At 39.0% G+C, this 23,658-nt stretch overlaps 1 long non-coding RNA gene across 1 annotated transcript; it reads right to left on the bottom strand.

Moving 5' to 3' along the window:
- Positions 1–9,234: 9,234 nt before the first annotated feature.
- Positions 9,235–16,954, bottom strand: LOC130052061 (uncharacterized). The gene is made up of 2 exons (XR_008800417.1): positions 16,386–16,954; positions 9,235–9,465 (listed from the first exon to the last, which is right to left on the bottom strand). It is a non-coding gene; the product is annotated as an uncharacterized LOC130052061 (long non-coding RNA).
- Positions 16,955–23,658: the final 6,704 nt, after the last annotated feature.

Genomic DNA, 23,658 nt, shown 5'->3' with positions numbered 1-23,658 from the left:
GGGAAATTTGAGATGTACGCTGAGATGCACGGTTTGCTTCAGCAGGAGAAACGCGCATATTTATGTTGGGCAATGACAGGTACTGCAGCACGTTTCTGTCTAGGTCGAGTAAGGCGAAAGAAGAATATCAGCTATGATGAACTAGTTGAATGTATGGAGAAAAGATTTAATCTCCGAAAGCTTACGGAAACTATTAGAATACAATTTTAAAGTGTCAGACAAGCACCAGGGGAAGACTTAGATGACTGGGCAGAAAGACTTCTGAGCTTGGCAGATAAAGCATTCAGTGAACTGCCAGAGGAATATGTTACAAGTGAAATAATAAAAAGCTGTGCCAAGGATAATTAGATAAACATCCTGGTAGTGTGGCTGCTTCATTTAGGCCTAGGACGGTGGACGAGGCACTAGAGAGAATCAAATGGCAGCAGTATAGTGACAAGGCTGTGTTTGGCAATAGTGTGCGAACCCGCAATGTACGGGAAACGCTATAGCCAGCTGATGTTTCAGATACTGAGGAATCTTCTGTAAGCACTGTAAAAGTAATTCCGAATGACTAGCTTGTGAAATGTATCGACAAGATTGCAGAAAATATGGACCAGATCATGAAATCAATTCAAGCAAATATGAGTAAGATTCAAGGTAATGTAAATCTCAATTTGAAGACTGTACAGGAAGAGATGAATAGTATGGAAAAAAGATGGCGACATGAATTAACAAAAATCCAGGAGACGCCATAAGAGATTAAGCAAACAGCCAGGGAAAACCAAGCAACAGGGAATGTAGTACAACCTAGGAGAGACCAGGAAGCTGGATATGATTGCTACAGTTGTGGAGAGTTTGGACACTTGGCGAGATTCTGTAAACCACCAGAGAAAAGTCAGCCAACGAGGCGTAATACCGACCCAGACTTCTGAAAATCGCCAAAACACATCAGTTCATAGTGACCACATTGAAACTGAACAAAGAGCTGTTGTTGGCGAAGCCAAGTCAGACACGTGCACAAACAAAAATGGTAGTAAAGTTGTCAGGGATGCTGACATGGGTCATGAAGGAGTTGTCATCACAGTTGACACAAATTCTGATGTAGAGAGTGATGAGACAAAACAGGAAGGGACATCAAGCAAAAAGAATGAAGGAAGTCAGCAGCAAGTAACCCAGGACAAAGAGGTTCATGTGGTTCAGCAGACTGATATAACAGTAGGGTCACCGTTTACCACGGTCCTCCCTACTGAAACGACTGTTGTGAATAAAGAGGCTGATTCACATAGTATATTGGTAACGGATGGTTTTGAGAGGATATTTACAACAATGCAAATGGGAAATTCCTCTAAGTTGCGATTGAGTTTGAAATTAGGAAATACATTGGTGGAAGCGGCAGTGGACACCACCACAGAAGTTACCACCATATCAGACAAGGTGTATGCCACCCTGGAGCCAAAACCACAAGTGTTGAGACAAACCATGATGCATGCAGCTGGTCGTGGAATGATGATGAAGACTTTTGTAGGGGTCCAGTAGATTTGAAGATTGGGTCTAAGTCGTATGCGACGGAGGTATACGTGGCCCCAATCAAAGATGATGTGTTGTTAGGGTTGAACTTTAGGGTAACTTATGAAGTGTTAGCGGATCTAAAGAATCATACTTTCCACATTGGAGGTGAAAGTTGGATATATCCACAGGACCTAAGAAAATAATTCCTGTAATCTCTAAGGTGATGCTGAAAAAACGTGCAGTAGTTCCACCCCATTCTGTGGTACATGTTCCAGCGCAGCTAGAGAGAAAGGTGAAACAATATGTGATAGAACCATGTAATGAGAACTTGCCAATTTTGATACCAAGATGTCTGTACAAGAATCAAGAACAACCAGTTGTGTGTTTAGTGAATGCATCAGATATGTATTTCACTATTAAACGTAATACAGTGATAGTGATAGCAAAATATGTTCAAGATACAGGACAGTATGCAAGAAGGTCATGTGTTACTGAGGCTAGTGGCGACGAGTAAAGTCCTGTGCCAGAAGAACTCCTCAATCTGATTAACAGCCTCAGTACAAAATTATCTGTAGAAGAGAAGTAAAAGCTAGAGTCTTTATTGTTGGAGTTCAGTGATATATTCTCCAGAGATGAATTTGACATAGGTACGTTTAAAGAAGTTGAACATACTATCGATACAGGTAAAGCGCAGGCAATTAAACAGCGGATGCAGGGACACCATTACAATTCGTGGAGGAGGAAAAACAGCAGTTGTCAAGGATGTTAGCTGCTGGTGTTATTGAACCCAGTGTCTTAGAATGGGCTTCAGCACCAGTACTAATCAGAAAATCAGATGGTAAGGTGAGATATGGAATAGACTACTGTAAACTGAATGCAGTGACAAGGAAGGATGTGTATCCTTTGTCACTGATTGAGGAATGCTTGGACACATTGGTAGGGAATGAATGGTTCTCTAAATTACATGCTAACAGTGCCTATTGGCAAGTACGAGTAAAAGAAGATGATCAGTCGAAAACTGCTTTCATTACAAAATACGGTTTATTCCAATTCACACACATGGGTTTTTGGGTTGTGCAATGCCCCATCCACATATGCACGTGCTATGGACTTGGTATTGCGTGGACTGAATTGGCAAATTGTGCTTTGTTTTTTGGATGACATACTAGTAATGGGGAAGAATTTAGAGGACCATATGAATAATTTGAGGACTGGGTTTGGACGTTTCCGCCAGGAACTCAAACCCCGAAAATGCGATTTATGCAAACAGGAAGTGAGTTTTCTCGGACGAACAATGAACAAACGTGGTATGGCGATAGGCGAAGAGTATGTGAAGGTTATTAATAACTGGAAGGTACCAACAAATACTGAAGAGGTGAAATAGTTCCTGGGATTTGTAAATTATCATCAGAACTTTAATAAGGGATATTCATCAATAGCAAAACCACTGACTATCCTCATAGGCAAGAAACCTTTTATGTGGGGTCATGGACAACAAGAAGCATACGAGACCCCTAAGCATGCACTTTAAAAAACTCCAGTTTCAACATTGCGAAATTCAACTTGACAAGTTTATTTTGGACACAGACGTCTCGGACACCACAATCGGTGCAGAGCTCTTACAGATACAAGACGGTTAGAAGAGAGTTGTGGCCTATGGCAGCTTTACACTCTCTGCAGCACAAAGTAGATATTGTACCACTAGGAAGGAGTTGATGGCAATGGTGCGTTTCACACAACATTTCCGTCACTATATCCTCGGGCGAGAATTTCTTGTGCGCACAGACCATAGTAGCCTACATTGGATAATGAATTTTAAGGAGCCACAAGGTCAACTAGCCAGATGGCTGGAGATCCTCAGCCAATACCATATGCAGATTCAACATCGTCCGGGAAGAAAACATATAAATGCAGATATTTTATCAAGACTGCAAATCAAAGAACCTTGCAAAGAAATGTCCATTTTTATACCTCACACATCACTTCCATGTGGTGGATGTAAACATTGTGTAAAAGTTCATGAGAAATGGCAAGATTTCATTAAGGTTGACAATGTGATACCACCAGCAAAAGTACAGACAACCGGAATGAAGACAAAAGGAGACAATCAGGAAGCTAGTGAAGTACAGGACATGGTACTTCATGGGAGCATGATTTCGGCCAAAACCATCACGACAGAAGAAGTGGCCCAAGTAAACACTGTTGAGATAGGAAACAGTCATGGTATTCAGTACACAACAGAACAGTTGTCGGCGGAACAGAGTAAAGACCCAGAGCTGTACCTGATTCTTCACTGGCTGAAAAACAATGAGGAACCAGCTGAGACGGACCTGTTTCTAGCAGATCAGGCAGCCAAGAAATACTTTGTCAACAGAGAAAAATTCCTCTTGGATCTTGATGGAGTCCCCAGGAATAAATCTAAAAACAACCTGACCAGATTAGTTATGCCAAATTCTTGCATACAGAAAGTTCTCTCACTGAATCATGATTCACCCACGACAAGACATCAGGGAGTTGATAGGACAAGAGCAAGGCTTAAGGAGAAGTATTATTGGTACAAAATGAACGAGACAATCAAGGCCTATGTTCGATCTTGTAACACCTGTAACAAGAACAAAAAAGCAACCAGGAAGGCAAAATGTCCCTTATCTCAGTACCATGCTGATGTCCCATTTTAACGGGTATACATTGATTTCATGGGACCACTGCCTGAGACAGTCAAGGGGAACACTAATATCTTGGTACTAATATATCAATTCACTAAGTGGGTGGAAATCATACCACTGCCCTCTCAAACAGCGGAGGAAACGGCAAGGGCATTGATCGACGAAGTGTTTGCTCAATTTGGTTGCCACCCTCACTATTCATAGTGATTGAAGGAGGAATTTTGAAAGCTCATTGTTTTAATCTGTTTGTCAAGCTCTTCATATCCACATAACGAGAACCACACCATACAGACCCTCTGCAAATGGGCAAGTGGAAAGGTTTAATCGCACCATTATGGATGCTGTTTGTTGTTTTGTGAGAAAGTCGCAGACTGATTGGGACATGTGTATCCCTCAACTCGCCAGTGCAATAAGATCAGTCAACAGAATGACAGGACTGACTCCAAATATGATGATGCTTGCGCGGGAGATTAACATGCCAGCGGACCTAGTATTTCGACCTTCGTGTACAAGAGACTAGCATAGATGAAGTGGAGTATGTCAGCAAATTAAAGGAAGCCATTACGCATGCTCATGAGGTTGCGACACAGAAGTTGAAGTCCCAACAGTCTTATATGAAAAGAGACTATTTTGTCTCCATACGCAAGATGGCATATAAGCCAGGATATTTAGTTTACATATTGCATATGGCTCATTTAAATGGGAGAAACAAGAAATTAGAATCTCCTTGGAAGGGGCCAGGAGTTGTATTAGAAAAGATAACCTCGTATGTTTATAATGTGCAACTAGAGAAGATGATCACGATCATCAATCATGACAGAATGAAGAAATGTTGCGATAGAGAAACACCTAACTGGGTTAAAAAGAAACAGAAAGAAATAATAGACGGTGTAACAGGTGCTCTAGAGACAGGTGAACTCGACGTGCTCTGTTTTTGTAGAAAAGGGGATACCGGCTTGTTAATGATACAATGTGATGGTTGTGATGAATGGTATCATGGTGATTGTATTGGTGTGTGTGCAGAGCAGGCAGATAAGTGGACAGAATACTTTTGTCAGAGTTGTCAGAAGAGTCAACTGTAAGGTGTAGGTAAAAAATAATATAAATAAATAATGTTTTTGTTTATTTGATTTGTTTATTATGTTCCCCACACAAAGTTTGGGAACATGTTGTTTTTACTCTGTTTCTTATTATTAGGGTCTTCCGTCTTCAGCGGAAGATCCCTCTATTATTCTATTGTTTCTTTTTCAATTTAAAGGTCTTCCGTTTCCAACAGAAGACCTTTCTGTTATTCTTATGTTTCTTTTTCTCTTTTATTATGGCTTTCCATCTTTCTGTGGGAAGTCCTATTGTTATTGTTCTATTTCTTATTAGGGCTTTCCACCTTCCTGTGGAAAGTCCTATTAATATTGTTCTGGGTTGTTTTTTTTTTTTAGGTCTTTCCACCTTCCTGTGGAAAGACCTTTTTATATTGTTCTGCTTATTGATATTATTAGGTCTTTCCACCTTTCTGTGGAAAGATCTTTTCATATTGTTCTGTTTATTAGGGCTTTCCACCTTCCTGTGGAAAGTCCTATTGATATTGTTCTGTTTTTTATTATTATTATTATTTGTCTTCTTTTCTTTCCGCCACGAGAAGCTTTTGACGTCTTAAGACTTATCGAAAATCAATGTAGACCATCCTTTTCGACATCTCGAAACATGCTCAGATTTGACCCTGAGTAACTGAACTTTGACCTTTAACGAACTCGGAGGACTCTACGCGAAAAACCCTTGTTATCGGTTCTTCTCGAAAACCGTGAAGGATAGGAGCATCCGACCTTTTCTAAAACATAGAGGTGCCTTGGTCCAATTGACATGGGAATTCAACCAAAGGATTCGAGGACCCTTTCAGGAAGTTAGTACCCCTCGTGTTTAACGGTTTCTGCGTAAGAAATTGTCGACTCCTAAAGCATTCGTCGTAGAGACACCGAACCCACTGGAACGGGTCGGGTGACCTTGACCTTGAAAAATAGGTCAAGGTCAAAGGTCAAGGTCATCCCCAAAGACCAGAAAATGGCACTTTTTATACCCTCTTTCCCGCTTCAGATAGCAGTGAAATACCACATGGGTCAGCATGGAATTCTAGACGGGTCTCCGTATCGTGAATGACAACTCTCAATTTGGACCCCTCTGCGAACTGTGGCGACGCGCGTTGAAAACCTTGTTAACGCTACTCCTGCAGAACCGAAAGTCGTAGAGACACGAAACTTTCGCTGAGGAGTTCCCAGTGAAACTCCCTTGCAGTGAGAAGTCAACCGAAGGGAATCGGAACCCCTTGAGCAGAGTTATTGCCCCTGCAAATCTCTGAAATCGTTATTTAAGCTTCTAACTTGGACAGGAATAGACCTAGAGACACGGGAGCACTTGCAAGAAGACCGATTACCTTGACCTTCAAAAGGAGGTCAAGGTCAAAGGTCAAGGTCACACACCTCCCGTTGCGAGTCCGTGGTGGTTCATAATACAACACAGCAGGACTTGCGGTCTCTCAGCACGTCCTCCTAAAAGCACACTATATCCATGCACATTGACCCCTGTCCTACGTTCAAACACACATACAAACAACAAGAAAACCCTTAAAATTCCTTTATTTATTGTCTTTGGATGTTACGGCCTTTAAACAATGGCTTTCGTGGCCCTAAACAGTTTAAAATTCACTTGGACTTGTTCGTTATTAAGCAAGTCAGTCTGGTGTAGTGGTAGAGAGTCTGTCGCCATGATAGAAGTTCAGCAACATTCATCGTGACGAGTAGTTGGATGGGTGACCGTCGGAAGTGTTTTTTTTTTTTGTTTTTTTTTTTTTTTAGGATTTAGGCGTTGTCCGGTTAGGCGATAAAAGAAGTGAAAAAGTATTGAAGTTGAAAATGATTTGAAAATTAATTTTCAAGAAAAAGCACTGAAAAGGTGGAAAGTCCTCGAATTGTTCGCGAACAATTAGGATTACTAGTGTTCTACCCAACTGCCACCTTGCACTGTTTTATGCCTTAGCAAATGCGAAAATTGAATTGAACATGAAATTGATGCTTAAAACAATCAATTTGGGTTAAGTCGTAATGTTTGTAACACTTCGTTTGTGGAAAAAATAAATCGCAACTTTATTCAATGGGAAAAAGGGAATGCGACATGTTGCACGTAGTTTTTGGCCTTTATTTGGGTCGAAAGTGTGTCGCGGTGGTATTTTTTACTGTATGATAATTTGTTTCTCTATATTGGACCAATATCAAGCTGATTTACCCAAAGAAACCCTGTTTTCTCCAAGAAATAAGGGATAATGTATTACGTCTTAACTATTGCGAATATCGAACTCTCCGTACGTGCGATGACTCCACATTTCCTGGTAGACTGACCGAGGGAATCGAACCCACCCTTTTTTCCATCCGAGAACGGAAAATATGCACCTTTACACCTGGTCAGTTACAAATCTTGAAATGTAGAAATCAACAGTATACGAGAATTCTGAATGGATGCGACCGCGCATTTTGGACGTTAAATCATCAAGGATTCCCATTCTGACCTAGGATTGACAAATGTATTCAATACGTGGCACTTTCGTCTCAATTATTAGGCCTTTCCACCTTTCTGTGGAAAGACCTTTTGATATTGTTCTGTTTATTATTAGGTCTTTCCACCTTTCTGTGGAAAGACCTTTTGTTATTGTTCTGTTTATTATTAGGTCTTTCCACCTTTCTGTGGAAAGATCTTTTCATATTGTTCTGTTTATTAGGGCTTTCCACCTTCCTGTGGAAAGTCCTATTGATATTGTTCTGTTTTTTATTATTATTATTTGTCTTCTTTTCTTTCCGCCGCGAGAAGCTCTTGACGTCTTAAGACTTATCGAAAATCAATGTAGACCATCCTTTTCGACATCTCAAAAGATGCTCAGATTTGACCCTGCGTAACTGAACTTTGACCTTTAACGAACTTAGAGGACTTTACGCGAAAAACCCTTGTTATCGGTTCTTCTCGAAAACCGTGAACGATAGGAGCATCCGACCTTTTCCAGAACATAGAGGCGACTTGGTCCAATTGACATGGGAATTCAACCAAAGGATTCAAGGACCCTTTCAGGAAGTTAGTACCCCTCGTGTTTTACGGTTTCTGCATAAGAAATTGTCGACTCCTAAAGTATTCGTCGTAGAGACACCGAACCCACTGGAACGGGTCGGGTGACCTTGACCTTGAAAAATAGGTCAAGATCAAAGGTCAAGGTCATCCAGAAAGGCCAGAAAATGGCACTTTTTATACGCTCTTTCACGCTTCAGATAGCATCGAAATATCACATGGGTCAGCATGGAATTCTAGACTGGTCTCGGTATCATGAATGTCAACTTTGAACTTTGACCACTCTGCGAATGTCGGCGACTTAACGTCAAAAACCCCGCTATCGCTACTCCTGCTAAACTGCAAGTCGTAGAGACCCGAGACCTTGACCGACGAATTCAAGATAAAACACTCTCGCACAGAGAAGTCGACCGAGGGAGACCGAGAACCCCGAAGCACGGTTCTCGCCCCCGAAAGTCTCCGAAGTCGTCGTTCGAGCCCACAACTTCTTCACGGATGTAGATAAAGACGCGGGACCACTTAAACGAAGCCCCGTGACCTCTCTGACCTTCAAAATGGGGGTCAAGGTCAAAGGTCAAGGTCACACTTTCTCTCCCCATGGGTTTTTAAGGTTTGACCTTGAAGGTGGGTCAAGGTCAAGGTCACACTTTCTCTCCCATGGGTTTTTAAAGTTTGACCTTGAAAGTGGGTCAAAGGTCAAGGTCACACATTCAGGGGCCAGTCTCCACGAGTAAGGCCAACCCACCCATCACGCCTGTCGTCCCGAAGGAAGAAATCCCCCACCCTTCAAGTGATCTGTCTGTGATCAGCTGTTTCAATACACTATTTTGACCGGTCTCATGCCATGCAACAATATTACAGGATTCTAGCTAATCTGACCTACACCTACACATCTGACCTGCACCCATTTCTTCCATTTCTTGACTGTCTTGTCAATCAAACATGAATTCCATTTACATTCATGAAAAGACATAGGATAATGATGATGCAACTTTACTTGACAGTTGAACTCATTGACATTCCATCCCGACTGCCATTGTAAACAAATAAACACTTACCTGCAGGATCAGATGGGATGCAGTACTCCTATTCTCCGTTCAGATATCCTACATGCACTCAGACACTTTCTAATTCACCGGCCGCCATTTTGGTTGTTTGTTGTCAAAGCCTATAAATCCGTATATGCATGCCTCCTTGGGTGAAATGACTGAAAGACATTGTCTCCGTGAATTAAAACACATAGGATGAGCCATTACAAACTGTATATTCAATTCCACAATCCACAACACACACGGTCAAATCCAGTGCATCTTCACAACATCTGACAACATGAGGCTTGTAGACTCCCAGCATCCACCAGCAGTTACTACAATCTAGGAAAATGGCACATCCGGTTTCTTTGCACCTCCAAATATCACATCTAACAGGTCTAAAGTCACCCCAAACACCTGCACAAGTCCCATTACACTTTCACCTGATATGTGCATATGTGCTGGCTACCCAACACCCACACCCCTTTTCTCCCTCAAATTTGACGGGTACTTAATGCGAAACCAAGCATTGAACACACTTCAACACTCAAATTTAGGCGGCAAATTTGAATTTCTTTTCTAGCCAAATCAATTTTTTTTTTTTGGTTGGCCTCATTTGACCTACTGAAGAATGGATCAAGATCAAAGGTCAAGAATCAAATCCAGAAAAGGTGGAAAGACCTCTAATTGTTCGCGAACAATTAGGATTACTAGTTATTATTATTATTATTATTATTTGTCTTCTTTTCTTTCCGCCGCGAGAAGCTCTTGACGTTTTAAGACTTATCGAAAAACAATGTAGACCATCATATTTGACATCTCGAAACATGCTCAGATCTCACCCTGCGTATTTGATCTTTGACCCCTAACGAACTTATGGGACTTTACGCAAAAAACCCTTGTTATCGGTTCACCTCGAAAACCGTAAATGATAAGAGCATGAAACTTTCACTAAATTCTCTAGTAGATCAAGATGAAGCGTTGTAGTGTTTACTTTTAAGTTTTTGGTGATCCCTAAAGGGAGTTAATGGCCCTGAAAGTTTACGATTTTTACGGAAAAATTCAAAAGTCCTAAAATATAAGTCGTAGAAGGACGGAACTAACTGGAAGGGAATACTTGACCTTTGACCTTGAAAATCAGGTCAAGGTCAAAGGTCAAGGTCATCTGGAAACTTTAAAAATAAGCACTTTTCATACAGTCTAAAGCATAGAAAATACAGATAAAGTGTTGTATGCACAAGTAGTCACAAACCATCTTATTCCAACGCATTGCATTACGACTTTGAACTTTGACCTTTCTTGAATTTACAGCGACTTGCGTAAAAACCATTGTTATCGCTACAGTATGGAAACCGTAAATGGTACGAACACGAAATGTTCACTAAAGTTATTGCCTGGTCAATTGCAAAAGACGACTTCCGTTTTTGATGGTTTCTCGATCCGTAACGGGAATTAATGCCCTTCAAAGTTTTCGATTTCCGTAGAAATTTACAACTCCTAAAGTATTTGTCGTAGGAAGATAGGACCAACTGAAGTGACATCCCTGACCTTTGACCTTGAAAATTAAGTCAAGGTCAAGGTCATCTAGAAACTTTGAAAATAAGCAATTTTTATACCGTCTAAAGCATATAAAGTACACATTTTTTTGTATTCAGAGATATTGTTTGAATGTCTGAAAAGGTGGAAAGACCTCTAATTGTTCGCGAACAATTAGGATTACTAGTTAGGTCTTTCCACCTTTCTGTGGAAAGACCTATTGATATTCTTCTGTTGTTTATTATTATTATTATTATTATTTTTCCTCCCCGTGATTTTGAGTTTCAAGATTTATCGAAAAGATTTATAGTCCATAAGAATGTACTCCTTAAAAGATTTTGGCAGTTCACCCTGCGTATATGAACTTTGACCCTCAAGGAGTTATTGCCCCTTTTGCAATAAAAGCTTATTATCGCTACTCCTCCGAAATCGTACACCGTAAAGATACCAAACCTTCACCAATGTCTTCGACTAGTCAAGGAGACTCTTCAATCTATTCATTGCGAAATGATTCTTCAACCCCTTTTATGAGTTATTGCCCCTGAAAGTTTTTGATTTTTACAAATAATTGAAAAAAATTAAAACCATTTCTCCTAGAGACATGGGACCAACTGCATTAGAATCTTCATCCTTTGACCTTTTGATTTATATCAAGGTCAAATGTCAAGGTCATTCAAAATATGAGAAATTTAGCTCTTTTTATATCTCTTTTGTCTTTCAACATATACTACATATCATTGCATCTTTAGTATGTCCTTTTAAATCTATTTTAAAGATTTAATTCCTGTAACCTAAGATTGACCCCTTTAAAAGTTATTGCCCCTTACATTATTAACCTTGTTATCGCTACCCCTTTGAAACCATAGACCATAGAGACACCAAACCTTCACTAATTTCTTCGGTTTCTCAAAGCACAACTTCAACATATTCAGTGTGAAAGGATCCGCTGACCCCTTATATGAGTTATTGCCCTTTTATGTGTTTGTGCTAATCGTTAACTTTTAAACGGATAATCATAGAAACATGAGACCAACTGCAATGTGATCATTGACCTTTGACCCTGAATATTAGGTAAAGGTCAAAGGTCAAAGTTACTTCAAATATTGAGAATTTAGCTCTTTTTATATCTCTTTTGTCTTTCAACATACATCATTTTTCATTGCATCATTAGTATGTTCTTTTAAAACCAATTAAAACATCTTTCTTGGCCCTTAAGCCGGGCTCCTTTAAAAATTATTGCCCATCTTACAAATAAAGCTTGTTATCACTAGTCCTTCGAAACCGTTAACCCTGGAGATACCAAACCTTAATCATTAAATATTTTGTACTGATTTAGTAGACTCTTCAATCTATTCAGTGCGAAAAGATTCACCAACCCTTTTAAATAGTTATGACCCCTGAAAGTTTTCCAAGTTTATATTGACTTGAAAGTTTTTTGGCCTCATTTGACCTACTGAAGAATGGATCAAGATTGAAGGTCAAGAAACAAATCCAGAAAAGGTGGAAAGACCTCTAATTGTTCGCGAACAATTAGGATTACTAGTTAGGTCTTTCCACCTTTCTGTGGAAAGACCTTTTGTTATTGTTCTGTTTATTATTATTATTATTATTATTTGTCTTCTTTTCTTTCCGCCGCGAGAAGCTCTTGACGTTTTAAGTCTTATCGAAAAACAATTTAGACCATCATATTTGACATCTCGAAACATGCTCAGATCTCACCCTGCGTATTTGATCTTTGACCCCTAACGAACTTATGGGACTTTACGCAAAAAATCCTTGTTATCGGTTTACCTCGAAAACCGTAAATGATAAGAGCATGAAACTTTCACTAAATTCTTTAGTCGATCAAGCTGAAGCGTTGTAGTGTTTACTTTTAAAGTTTTCGGTGATCCTTAAAGGGAGTTAATGGCCCTGAAAGTTTACGATTTTTACGGAAAAATTCAAAACTCTTAAAATATAAGTCGTAGAAAGACGGAAGCAACTGGAATGGAATACTTGATCTTTGACCTTGAAAATCAGGTCAAGGTCAAAGGTCAAGGTCATCTGGAAACTTTAAAAATAAGCACTTTTCATACAGTTAAAAGCATTGAAAGTACAGATAAAGTGTTGTATGCACAAGTAGTCACAAACCAACGTATTCCAACGCATTGCATTACGACTCTGAACTTTGACCTTTCTTGAATTTACAGCGACTTGCGTAAAAACCATTGTTATCACTACAGTATGGAAACCGTAAATGGTACGAACACGAAATGTTCACTAAACTTATTGCCTGATCAATTGTAAAAGATGACTTCCGTTTTTGATTGTTTCTCGATCCGTAACGGGAATTAATGCCCTTGAAAGTTTTCGATTTCGCGTAGAAATTTACAACTCCTAAAGTATTTGTCGTAGGAAGACAGGATCAACTGAAGTGACATCCCTGAGCTTTGACCTTGAAAATTAGGTCAAGGTCAAAGGTCAAGGTCATCTAGAAACTTTGAAAATAAGCAATTTTTATACCGTCTAAAGCATATAAAGTACACATTTTTTTGTATTCAGAGACATTGTTTGAATGTCTGAAAAGGTGGAAAGACCTCTAATTGTTCGCGAACAATTAGGATTACTAGTTATTATTATTTTCTTTCCGCCAAAATATGTTTCTACGCCTCTAGAGTTATCGAGAAACAATGTAGACCATCCTATTCGACATTTCAAAACATGCTCAGATTTGACCCTGCGTAACTGAACTTTGACCTTTAACGAACTTAGAGGACTTTATACCAAAAACCATCGTTATCGATTCTTCTCGAAAACCGTGAATGATAGGAGCATCCGACCTTTTCCAGAACATAGAGGTGACTTGGCCCAATTAACATGGGAATTCAACCAAAGGATTTGAGGACCCTTTCAGGAAGTTAGTACCCCTCGTGTTTTACGGTTTCTGCGTAAGAAATTGTCGACTCCTAAAGTATTCGTCGTAGAGACACCGAACCCACTGGAACGGGTCGGGTGACCTTGACTTTGAAAAACAAGTCAAGGTCAAAGGTCAAGGTCATCCCAAAAGACCAGAAAATGGCACTTTTTATACCCTCTTTCCCGCTTCAGATAGCAGTGAAATACCACATGGGTCAGCATGGAATTCTGGACGGGTCTCCGTATCGTGAATGACAACTCTCAATTTCGACCCCTCTGCGAACTGTGGCGATGCGCGTTGAAAACCTTGTTATCGCTACTCCTCCAGAACTGAAAGTTGTAGAGACACGAAACTTTCGCTGAGGAGTTCCCAGTGAAACTCCCTTGCAGTGAGAAGTCAACCGAAGGGAACTGGAACCCCTTGAGCAGAGTTATTGCCCCTGCAAATCTCCGATATCGTTATTTCAGCTTCTAACTTGGACAGGAATAGACCTAGAGACACGGGAGCACTTGCAAGAAGACCGATGACATTGACCTTCAAAAGGAGGTCAAGGTCAAAGATCAAGGTCACACACCTCCCGGTGCGAGTCCGTGGTGGTCCACAATACAACACAACAGGACTTGCGGTCTCTCAGCACGTCCTCCTAAAAGCACACTATATCCATGCACATTGACGCCTGTCCTACGTTCAAACACACATAAAAACAACAAGAAAACCCTTAAAATTCCTTTATTTATTGTCTTTGGATGTTACGGCCTTTAAACAATGGCTTTCGTGGCCCTAAACAGTTTATAATTCACTTGCACTTGTTCGTTATTAAGAAAGTCAGTCTGGTGTAGTGGTAGAGAGTCTGTCGCCATGATGGAAGTTCAGGAAAATTCATCGTGACGAGTAGTTGGATGGGTGACCGTCGGAAGTTGTTTTTTTTTTTTTTTTTTTTTTTTTTTTTTAAGGATTTAGGCGTTGTCCGGTTAGGCGATAAAAGAAGTGAAGAAGTATTGAAGTTGAAAATGATTTGAAAATTAATTTTCAAGAAAAAGCACTGAAAAGGTGGAATGTCCTCTAATTGTTCGCAAACAATTAGGATTACTAGTTAGGTCTTTCCACCTTTCTGTGGAAAGTCCTATTGTTATTGTTCTGTTTATTATTATTATTATTTTCCTGCCGTCAAAAAAAATTTTCGTCTTAAGACTTATCGAAAAACTTTAGAGTCCATCCTAGAGCACTTCTTGAGAAACGAATACATTTCACCCTGCGTCATGGAACTTTGACCCCTTACAGAGTTATCGGACCTGTTAGCAGAAATCATTGTTATCGCTACTCCTTTTTAACCGTAAAGGATAGGAGGATGAAACCTTTGCTGAAGCATAGAGGTCAATTAGTAGAATCGAAGAATTTCAAATGAAGGGATTCGGTGTCCCCTAAAGGGAGTTAATGCCCCCTCATGTTTTGCGATTTGTCCCCTACAAATTGACGACTCCTAAAGTCTTCGTCGTAGAGAGACGGAACCCACTGGGACGGGTTGGGTGACCTTGACCTTGAAAAAGTAGATCAAGGTCAAAGGTCAAGGTCATCCAGAATGGCCAGAAAATGGCACTTTTTATACGCTCTTTCCCGCTTCAGATAGCATCGAAATATCACATGGGTCAGCATGGAATTCTGGACCGGTCTCGGAATCCTGAATTACAACTCTGAACTTTGACCGCTCTGCGAAAGGCGGCGACTTAACGTTGAAAACCCCGTTATCGCTACTCCTACCAGACCGCGAGTCGTGGAGAGGTGAGACCTTGACCGACGATTTCACCATAAAAGACCCTCGCACAGAGAAGTTGACCGGGGGAAACCGAGAACCCCGAAGCACGGTTCTCGCCCCTGAAAGTCTCCGACGTCGTCGTTCGAGCCCACAACTTCTTCAGGGAGGTAGATGGGGATGCGGGACCACTTAAACGAAGCCCCGTGACCTCTCTGACCTTCAAAATGAGGTCAAGGTCAAAGGTCAAGGTCACACTTTCTCTCCCATGGTTTTTTTTTAAGTTTGACCTTGAAAGTGTGTCAAGGTCAAGCATCCAGGGGCCAGTCTCCACAAGTAAGGCAAACCCACCCATCACGCCTGTCGTCCCCAAGGAAGAAATCCCCCACCCTTCAAGTGATCTGTCTGTGATCAGCTGTTTATAATACACTATTTTGACCGGTTTCATGCCCAACAACAGGATTTTTTAGGTTTGACCTTGAAAGTGGATCAAGGTCAAAGGTCAAGGTCACGCATCCAGGGGCCAGTCTCCACGAGTAAGGCCAACCCACACATCGCGCCTGTCGTCCCCAAGGAAGAAATCCCCCACCCTTCAAGTGATCTGATTGTGATCAGCTGTTTCAATACACTATTTTGACCGGTCTCATGCCATGCAACAATTACAGGATTCTAGCTAATCTGACCTACACCTACACATCTGACCTACACCCACTTCTTCCATTTCTTGACTGTCTTGTCAATCAAACATGAATTCCATTTACATTCATGAAAAGACATAGGCCAGATTCAATTGTCTGCCTGCATCAACATAAAGACTAAGTTTTTTTTTTGGATAATGATGATGCAACTTTACTTGACAGTTGAACTCATTGACATTCCATCCTGACTGTCATTGTAAACAAATAAACACTTACCTGCAGGATCAGATGGGATGCAGTACTCCTATTCTCCGTTCAGATATCCTACATGCACTCAGACACTTTCTAATGGTCACCGGTCGCCATTTTGGTTGTTTGTTGTCAAAGCCTATCAATCCGTATATGCATGCCTCCTTGGGTGAAATGACTGAAAGACATTGTCTCCGTGAATTAGAACACATAGGATGAGCCATTACAAACTGTATATTCAATTCCACAATCCACAACACACACGGTCAAATCCAGTGCATCTTCACAACATCTGACAACATGAGGCTTGTAGACTCCCAGCATGCACCAGGAGTTACTACAATCTAGGAAAATGGCACATCCGGTTTCTTTGCACCTCCAAATATCCTATCTAACAGGTCTAAAGTCACCCCAAACACCTGCACAGGTCCTATTACACTTTTACCTGATATGTGCATATGTGCTGGCTACCCAACACCCACACCCCTTTTCTCCCTCAAATTTGACGGGTACTTAATGCGAAACCAAGCATTGAACACACTTCAACACTCAAATTTAGGCGGCAAATTTGAATTTCTTTTCTAGCCAAATCAATTTTTTTTTTGGTGAGGGTGGGGTGGGGTAGGGGGGGGCTTTTAGCATTTCAACACTACTGAAAAACCGCTAGAAGGTGGGAAGCCCTCTAATTGTTCGCGAACAATTAGGATCACTAGTGTTTTAAACACTGACCACCTGCCATTCTTTTACGCCTTGACGAATGCGAAAATTGATTTTTTTTACGCACGGCGACTCAACATTTCCTTGTGAACTGACCGGGGGAATCGAACCCACCCCTTTTTCCATCCGAGAACGGAAAATGTGCACCTTTACACCTGGTCAGTTGCCAATCTTGAAATGTAGAAATCAACAGAATACGAGAAATCCAAATTTAGGCAAACGCGCATTTTTTAACGTGAAAATGTCACGTACATGACTCAAGTTCCCATTCTGACCTAGGAATGCCAAATGTATTCAATACGTGGCACTTTCGTTTCAATTATTAGGGCTTTCCACCTTTCTGTGGAAAGAGCTATTGATATTCTTCTGTTTATTAGGTCTTTCCACCTTTCTGTGGAAAGACCTTTTGTTATTGTTCTGTTTATTATTATTATTATTAGGTCTTTCCACCTTTCTGTGGAAAGACCTTTTGTTATTGTTCTGTTTTTTATTATTATTATTATTATTATTATTATTATTATTATTATTATTTTTCTTCTTTTCTTTCCGCCGCGAGAAGCTCTTGACGTTTTAAAACTTATCGAAAAACAATTTAGAGCATCATATTTGACATCTCGAAACATGCTCAGATCTCACCCTGCGTATTTGATCTTTGACCCCTAACGAACTTATGGGACTTTACGCAAAAAACCCTTGTTATCGGTTCACCTCGAAAACCGTAAATGATAAGAGCATGAAACTTTCACTAAATTCTTTAGTCGATCAAGCTGAAGCGTTATAGTGTTTACTTTTAAGTTTTCGGTGATCCCTAAAGGGAGTTAATGGCCCTGAAAGTTTACGATTTTTACGGAAAAATTCAAAACTCCTGCAATATAAGTCGTAGAAAGACGGAACCAACTGGAATGGAATACATGACCTTAGACCTTGAAAATTAGGTCAAGGTCAAAGGTCAAGGTCATCTAGAAACTTTGAAAATAAGCAATTTTCATACCGTCTAAAGCATATAAAGTACAGATAAGGTATACTATGCACAAGTAGTCAAGAACCAACTTAAGTCAACGCATGTCATTACCATTCTGAACTTTGACCTTTGTTCGATTTACAGCGACTTGCGTAAAAACCATTGTTATCACTACAGTATGGAAACCGTAAATGGTACGAACACGAAATGTTCACTAAACTTATTGCCTGACCAATTGTAAAAGATGACTTCCGTTTTTGATGGTTTCTCGATCCGTAACGGGAATTAATGCCCTTGAAAGTTTTCGATTTCGCGTAGAAATTTATAACTCCTAAAGTATTTGTCGTAGGAAGACAGGACCAACTGAAGTGACATCCCTGACCTTTGACCTTGAAAATTAGGTCAAGGTCAAAGCTCAATGTCATCTAGAAAGTTTGAAAATAAGCAAATTTCACACCGTCTAAAGCATATAAAGTGCAGATTAGGTATAACATGCACAATATGTCAAGAACCAACTTAAGTCAATGCATTGCATTACGACTCTGAACTTTGACCTTTCTTCGATTTACAGCGACTTGCGTAAAAACCATTGTTATCACTACAGTATGGAAACCGTAAATGGGAAGAACACGAAATGTTCACTAAACTTATTGCCTGATCAATTGTAAAAGATGACTTCCTGTTTTTGATGATTCGTTGATCCCTAACAGGAATTAATGCCCTTGAAAGTTTTCGATTTCGCGTAGAAATTTAGAACTCTTAAAGTATTTGTTGTAGGAAGACAGGACCAACTGAAGTGACATCCCTGACCTTTGACCTTGAAAATTAGGTCAAGGTCAAAGTCATCTAGAAACTTTGAAAATTAGCAAGTTTTATACCGTTTAAAGCATATAAAGTACACATTTTTTTGTATTCAGAGACATTGTTTGAATGTCTGAAAAGGTGGAAAGACCTCTAATTTTTTGCGAACAATTAGGATTACTAGTTATTATTATTATTTGTCTTCTTTTCTTTCCGCCGCGAGAAGCATTTGACGTTTTAAGACTTATCGAAAAACAATTTAGACCATCATATTTGAAATCTCGAAACATGCTCAGATCTCACCCTGCGTATTTGATCTTTGACCCCTAACGAACTTATGGCACTTTACGCAAAAAACCCTTGTTATCGGATCACCTCGAAAACCGTAAATGATAAGAGCATGAAACTTTCACTAAATTCTTTAGTCCATCAAGCTGAAGTGTCGTAATGTTTACTTTTAAGTTTTTGGTGATCCCTAAAGGGAGTTAATGGCCCTGAAAGTTTACGATTTTTACGGAAAAATTCAAAACTCCTAAAATATAAGTCGTAGAAAGACGGAACTAACTGGAATGGAATACTTGACCTTTGACCTTGAAAATCAGGTCAAGGTCAAAGGTCAAGGTCATCTGGAAACTTTAAAAATAAGCGCTTTTCATACAGTTAAAAGCATAGAAAGTACAGAAAAAGTGTTGTGTGCACAAGTAGTCACAAACCAACTTATTCCAACGCATTGCATTACGACTCTGAACTTTGACCTTTCTTCAATTTACAGCGACTTGCGTAAAAACCATTGTTATCACTACAGTATGGAAACCGTAAATGGTACGAACACGAAATGTTCACTAAACTTTTTGCCTGACCAATTGTAAAAGATGACTTCCGTTTTTGATGGTTTCTCGATCCGTAACGGGAATTAATGCCCTTGAAAGTTTTCGCTTTTGCGTATAAATTTACAACTCCTACAGTATTTGTCGTAGGAAGACAGGACCAACTGAAGTGACATCCCTGACTTTTGACCTTGAAAATTAGGTCAAGGTCAAAGGTCAAGGTCAACTAGAAACTTTGAAAATAAGCAATTTTCATACCGTCTAAAGCATATAAAGTACAGATTAGGTATAATATGCACAATAAGCCAAGAACCAACTTAAGTCAATGCATTGCATTACCATTCTGAACTTTGACCTTTCTTCGATTTATAGCGACTTGCGTAAAAACCATTGTAATCACTACAGTATGGAAACCGTAAATGGTACGAATGCGAAATGTTCACTAAAGTTATTGCCTGACCAATTGTAAAAGATGACTTCCGTTTTTGATGGTTTCTCGATCCGTAACGGGAATTAATGCCCTTGAAAGTTTTCGATTTCGCGTAGAAATTTACAACTCTTAAAGTATATGTCGTAGGAAGACAGGACCAACTGAAGTGACATCCCTGACCTTTGACCTTGAAAATCAAGTCAAGGTCAAAGGTCAAGGTCATCTAGAAACTTTGAAAATAAGCAATTTTCACACCGTCTAAAGCATTTAAAGTACAGATTAGGTATAATATGCACAATAAGTCAAGAACCAACTTAAGTCAACGCATTGCATTACGACTCTGAACTTTGACCTTTCTTCGATTTACAGCGACTTGCGTAAAAACCATTGGTATCACTACAGTATGGAAACCGTAAATGGGATGAACACGAAATGTTCTCTAAACTTATTGCCTGATCAATTGTAAAAGATGACTTCCTGTTTTTGATGATTCGTTGATCCCTAACGGGAATTAATGCCCTTAAAAATTTTTCATTTAGCGTTGAAATTTACAACTCCTAAAGTATTTGTTGTAGGAAGACAGGACCAACTGAAGTGACATCCCTGACCTTTGACCTTGAAAATTAGGTCAAGGTCAAAGGTCAAGGTCATCTAGAAACTTTGAAAATAAGCAATTTTCATACAGTTTAATGCATATAAAGTACACATTTTTTTGTATTCAGAGACATTGTTTGAATGTCTGAAAAGGTGGAAAGACCTCTAATTGTTCGCGAACAATTAGGATTACTAGTTATTAGGTCTTTCCACCTTTCTGTGGAAAGACCTATTGATATTCTTCTGTTTATTATTATTATTATTATTATTTTTATTATTTTTCCTCCCCGTGATTTTGAATTTCAAGATTTATCGAAAAGATTTATAGTCCATAAGAATGTACTCCTTAAAAGATTTTGGCAGTTCACCCTGCGTATATGAACTTTGACCCCTCAAGGAGTTATTGCCCCTTTTGCAATAAAAGCTTGTTATCGCTACTCCTCCGAAACCGTACACCGTAAAGATACCAAACCTTCACTAATGTCTTCGACTAGTCAAGGAGACTCTTCAATCTATTCATTGCGAAATGATTCTTCGACCCCTTTTATGAGTTATTGCCCCTGAAAATTTTTGATTTTTACAAATAATTGAAAAAATTTAAAACCATTTATCCTAGAGACATGGGACTAACTGCATTAGAATCTTCATCCTTTGACCTTTTGAATTATTTCAAGGTCAAAGGTCAAGGTCATTCAAAATATGAGAAATTTAGCTCTTTTTATATCTCTTTTGTCTTTCAACATATACTACATATCATTGCATCTTTAGTATGTCCTTTTAAATCTATTTTAAAGATTTAATTCCTGTACCTTAAGACTGACCCTTTTAAAAGTTATTGCCCCTTAGAGTATTAACCTTGTTATCGCTACTCCTCCGAAACCATACACCGTAAAGATACCAAACCTTCACCAATGTCTTCAACTATTCAAGGAGACTCTTCAATCTATTCATTGCGAAAATATTCTTCGACCCCTTTTATGAGTTATTGCCCCTGAAAGTTTTTCATTTTTAGAAATAATTGAAAAAAATTAAAACCATTTATCCTAGAGACATGGGACCAACTGCATTAGAATCTGCATTCTTTGACCTTTTAATTTATGTCAAGGTCAAAGGTCAAGGTCATTCAAAATATGAGAAATTTAGCTCTTTTTATATCTCTTTTGTCTTTCAACATATACTACATATCATTGCATCTTTAGTATGTCGTTTTAAATCTATTTTAAAGATTTAATTCCTGTACCCTAAGATTGACCCCTTTAAAAGTTATTGCCCTTTACAGTATTAACCTTGTTATCGCTACTCCTCTGAAACCATAGACCGTAGACACACCAAACCTTCACCAATGTCTTCAACTATTCAAGGAGACTCTTCAATCTAGTCATTGTGAAAATATTCTTCGACCCCTTTTATGAGTTATTGCCCCTGGAAGTTTTTGATTTTTACAAATAATTGAAAAAAATTAAAACCATTTATCCTAGAGACATGGGACCAACTGCATTAGAATCTTCATCCTTTGACCTTTTAATTTATGTCAAGGTCAAAGGTCAAGGTCATTCAAAATATGAGAAATTTAGCTCTTTTTAGATCTCTTTTGTCTTTCAACATATACTACATATCATTGCATCTTTAGTATGTCGTTTTAAATCTATTTTAAAGATTTAATTCCTGTACCCTAAGATTGACCCCTTTAAAAGTTATTGCCCTTTACAGTATTAACCTTGTTATCGCTACTCCTCTGAAACCATAGACCGTAGAGACACCAAACCTTCACCAATGTCTTCAACTATTCAAGGAGACTCTTCAATCTAGTCATTGCGAAAATATTCTTCGACCCCTTTTATGAGTTATTGCCCCTGAAAGTTTTTCATTTTTACAAATAATTAAAAAAAATTAAAACCATTTATCCTAGAGACATGGGACCAACTGTATTAGAATCTCCATTCTTTGACCTTTTAATTTATGTCAAGGTCAAAGGTCAAGGTCATTCAAAATATGAGAAATTTAGCTCTTTTTAGATCTCTTTTGTCTTTCAACATATACTACATATAATTAAATCTTTAGTATGTCCTTTTAAATCCATTTTAAAGATTTGATACCTGTACCCTAAGACTGACCCCTTTAAAAGTTATTGCCCCTTACAGTATTAACCTTGTTATCGCTACCCCTTTGAAACCATAGACCATAGAGACACCAAACCTTCACCAATGTCTTCAGTTTCTCAAAGCACAACTTCAACCTATTCAGTGTGAAATGATCCGCTGACCCCTTATATGAGTTATTGCCCTTTTATGTGTTTGTGCCAATCGTTAACTTTTAAACGGATAATCATAGAAACATGGGACCAACTGCAATGTGATCATTGACCTTTGACCCTGAATATTAGGTAAAGGTCAAAGGTCAAAATTACTTCAAATATTGAGAATTTAGCTCTTTTTATATCTCTTTTGTCTTTCAACATACATCATTTTTCATTGCATCATTAGTATGTTCTTTTAAAACCAATTAAAACATCTTTCTTGGCCCTTAAGCCGGGCTCCTTTAAAAATTATTGCCCATCTTACAAATAAAGCTTGTTATCACTAGTCCTTCGAAACCGTTAACCCTGGAGATACCAAACCTTAATCATTAATGTTTTGTACTGATTTAGTAGACTCTTCAATCTATTCAGTGCGAAAAGATTCACCAACCCCTTTAAATAGTTATGGCTCCTGAAAGTTTTCCAAGTTTACATTGACTTGAAAGTTTTTTGGCCTCATCTGACCTAGTGAAGAATGGATCAAGATTGAAGGTCAAGAAACAAATCCAGAAAAGGTGGAAAGACCTCTAATTGTTCACGAACAATTAGGATTACTAGTTATTATTATTATTATTATTTTTCCTCCCCGTGATTTTGAGTTTCAAGATTTATCGAAAAGATTTATAGTCCATAAGAATGTACTCCTTAAAAGATTTTGGCAGTTCACCCTGCGT

Source organism: Ostrea edulis, chromosome 2 (genome assembly GCF_947568905.1).
Source record: "Ostrea edulis chromosome 2, xbOstEdul1.1, whole genome shotgun sequence".
Lineage (NCBI taxonomy): Eukaryota > Metazoa > Mollusca > Bivalvia > Ostreida > Ostreidae > Ostrea > Ostrea edulis.
The sequence above is the reverse complement of the archived record's forward strand: the minus strand, read 5'-3'. Positions and strand labels throughout refer to the sequence as shown.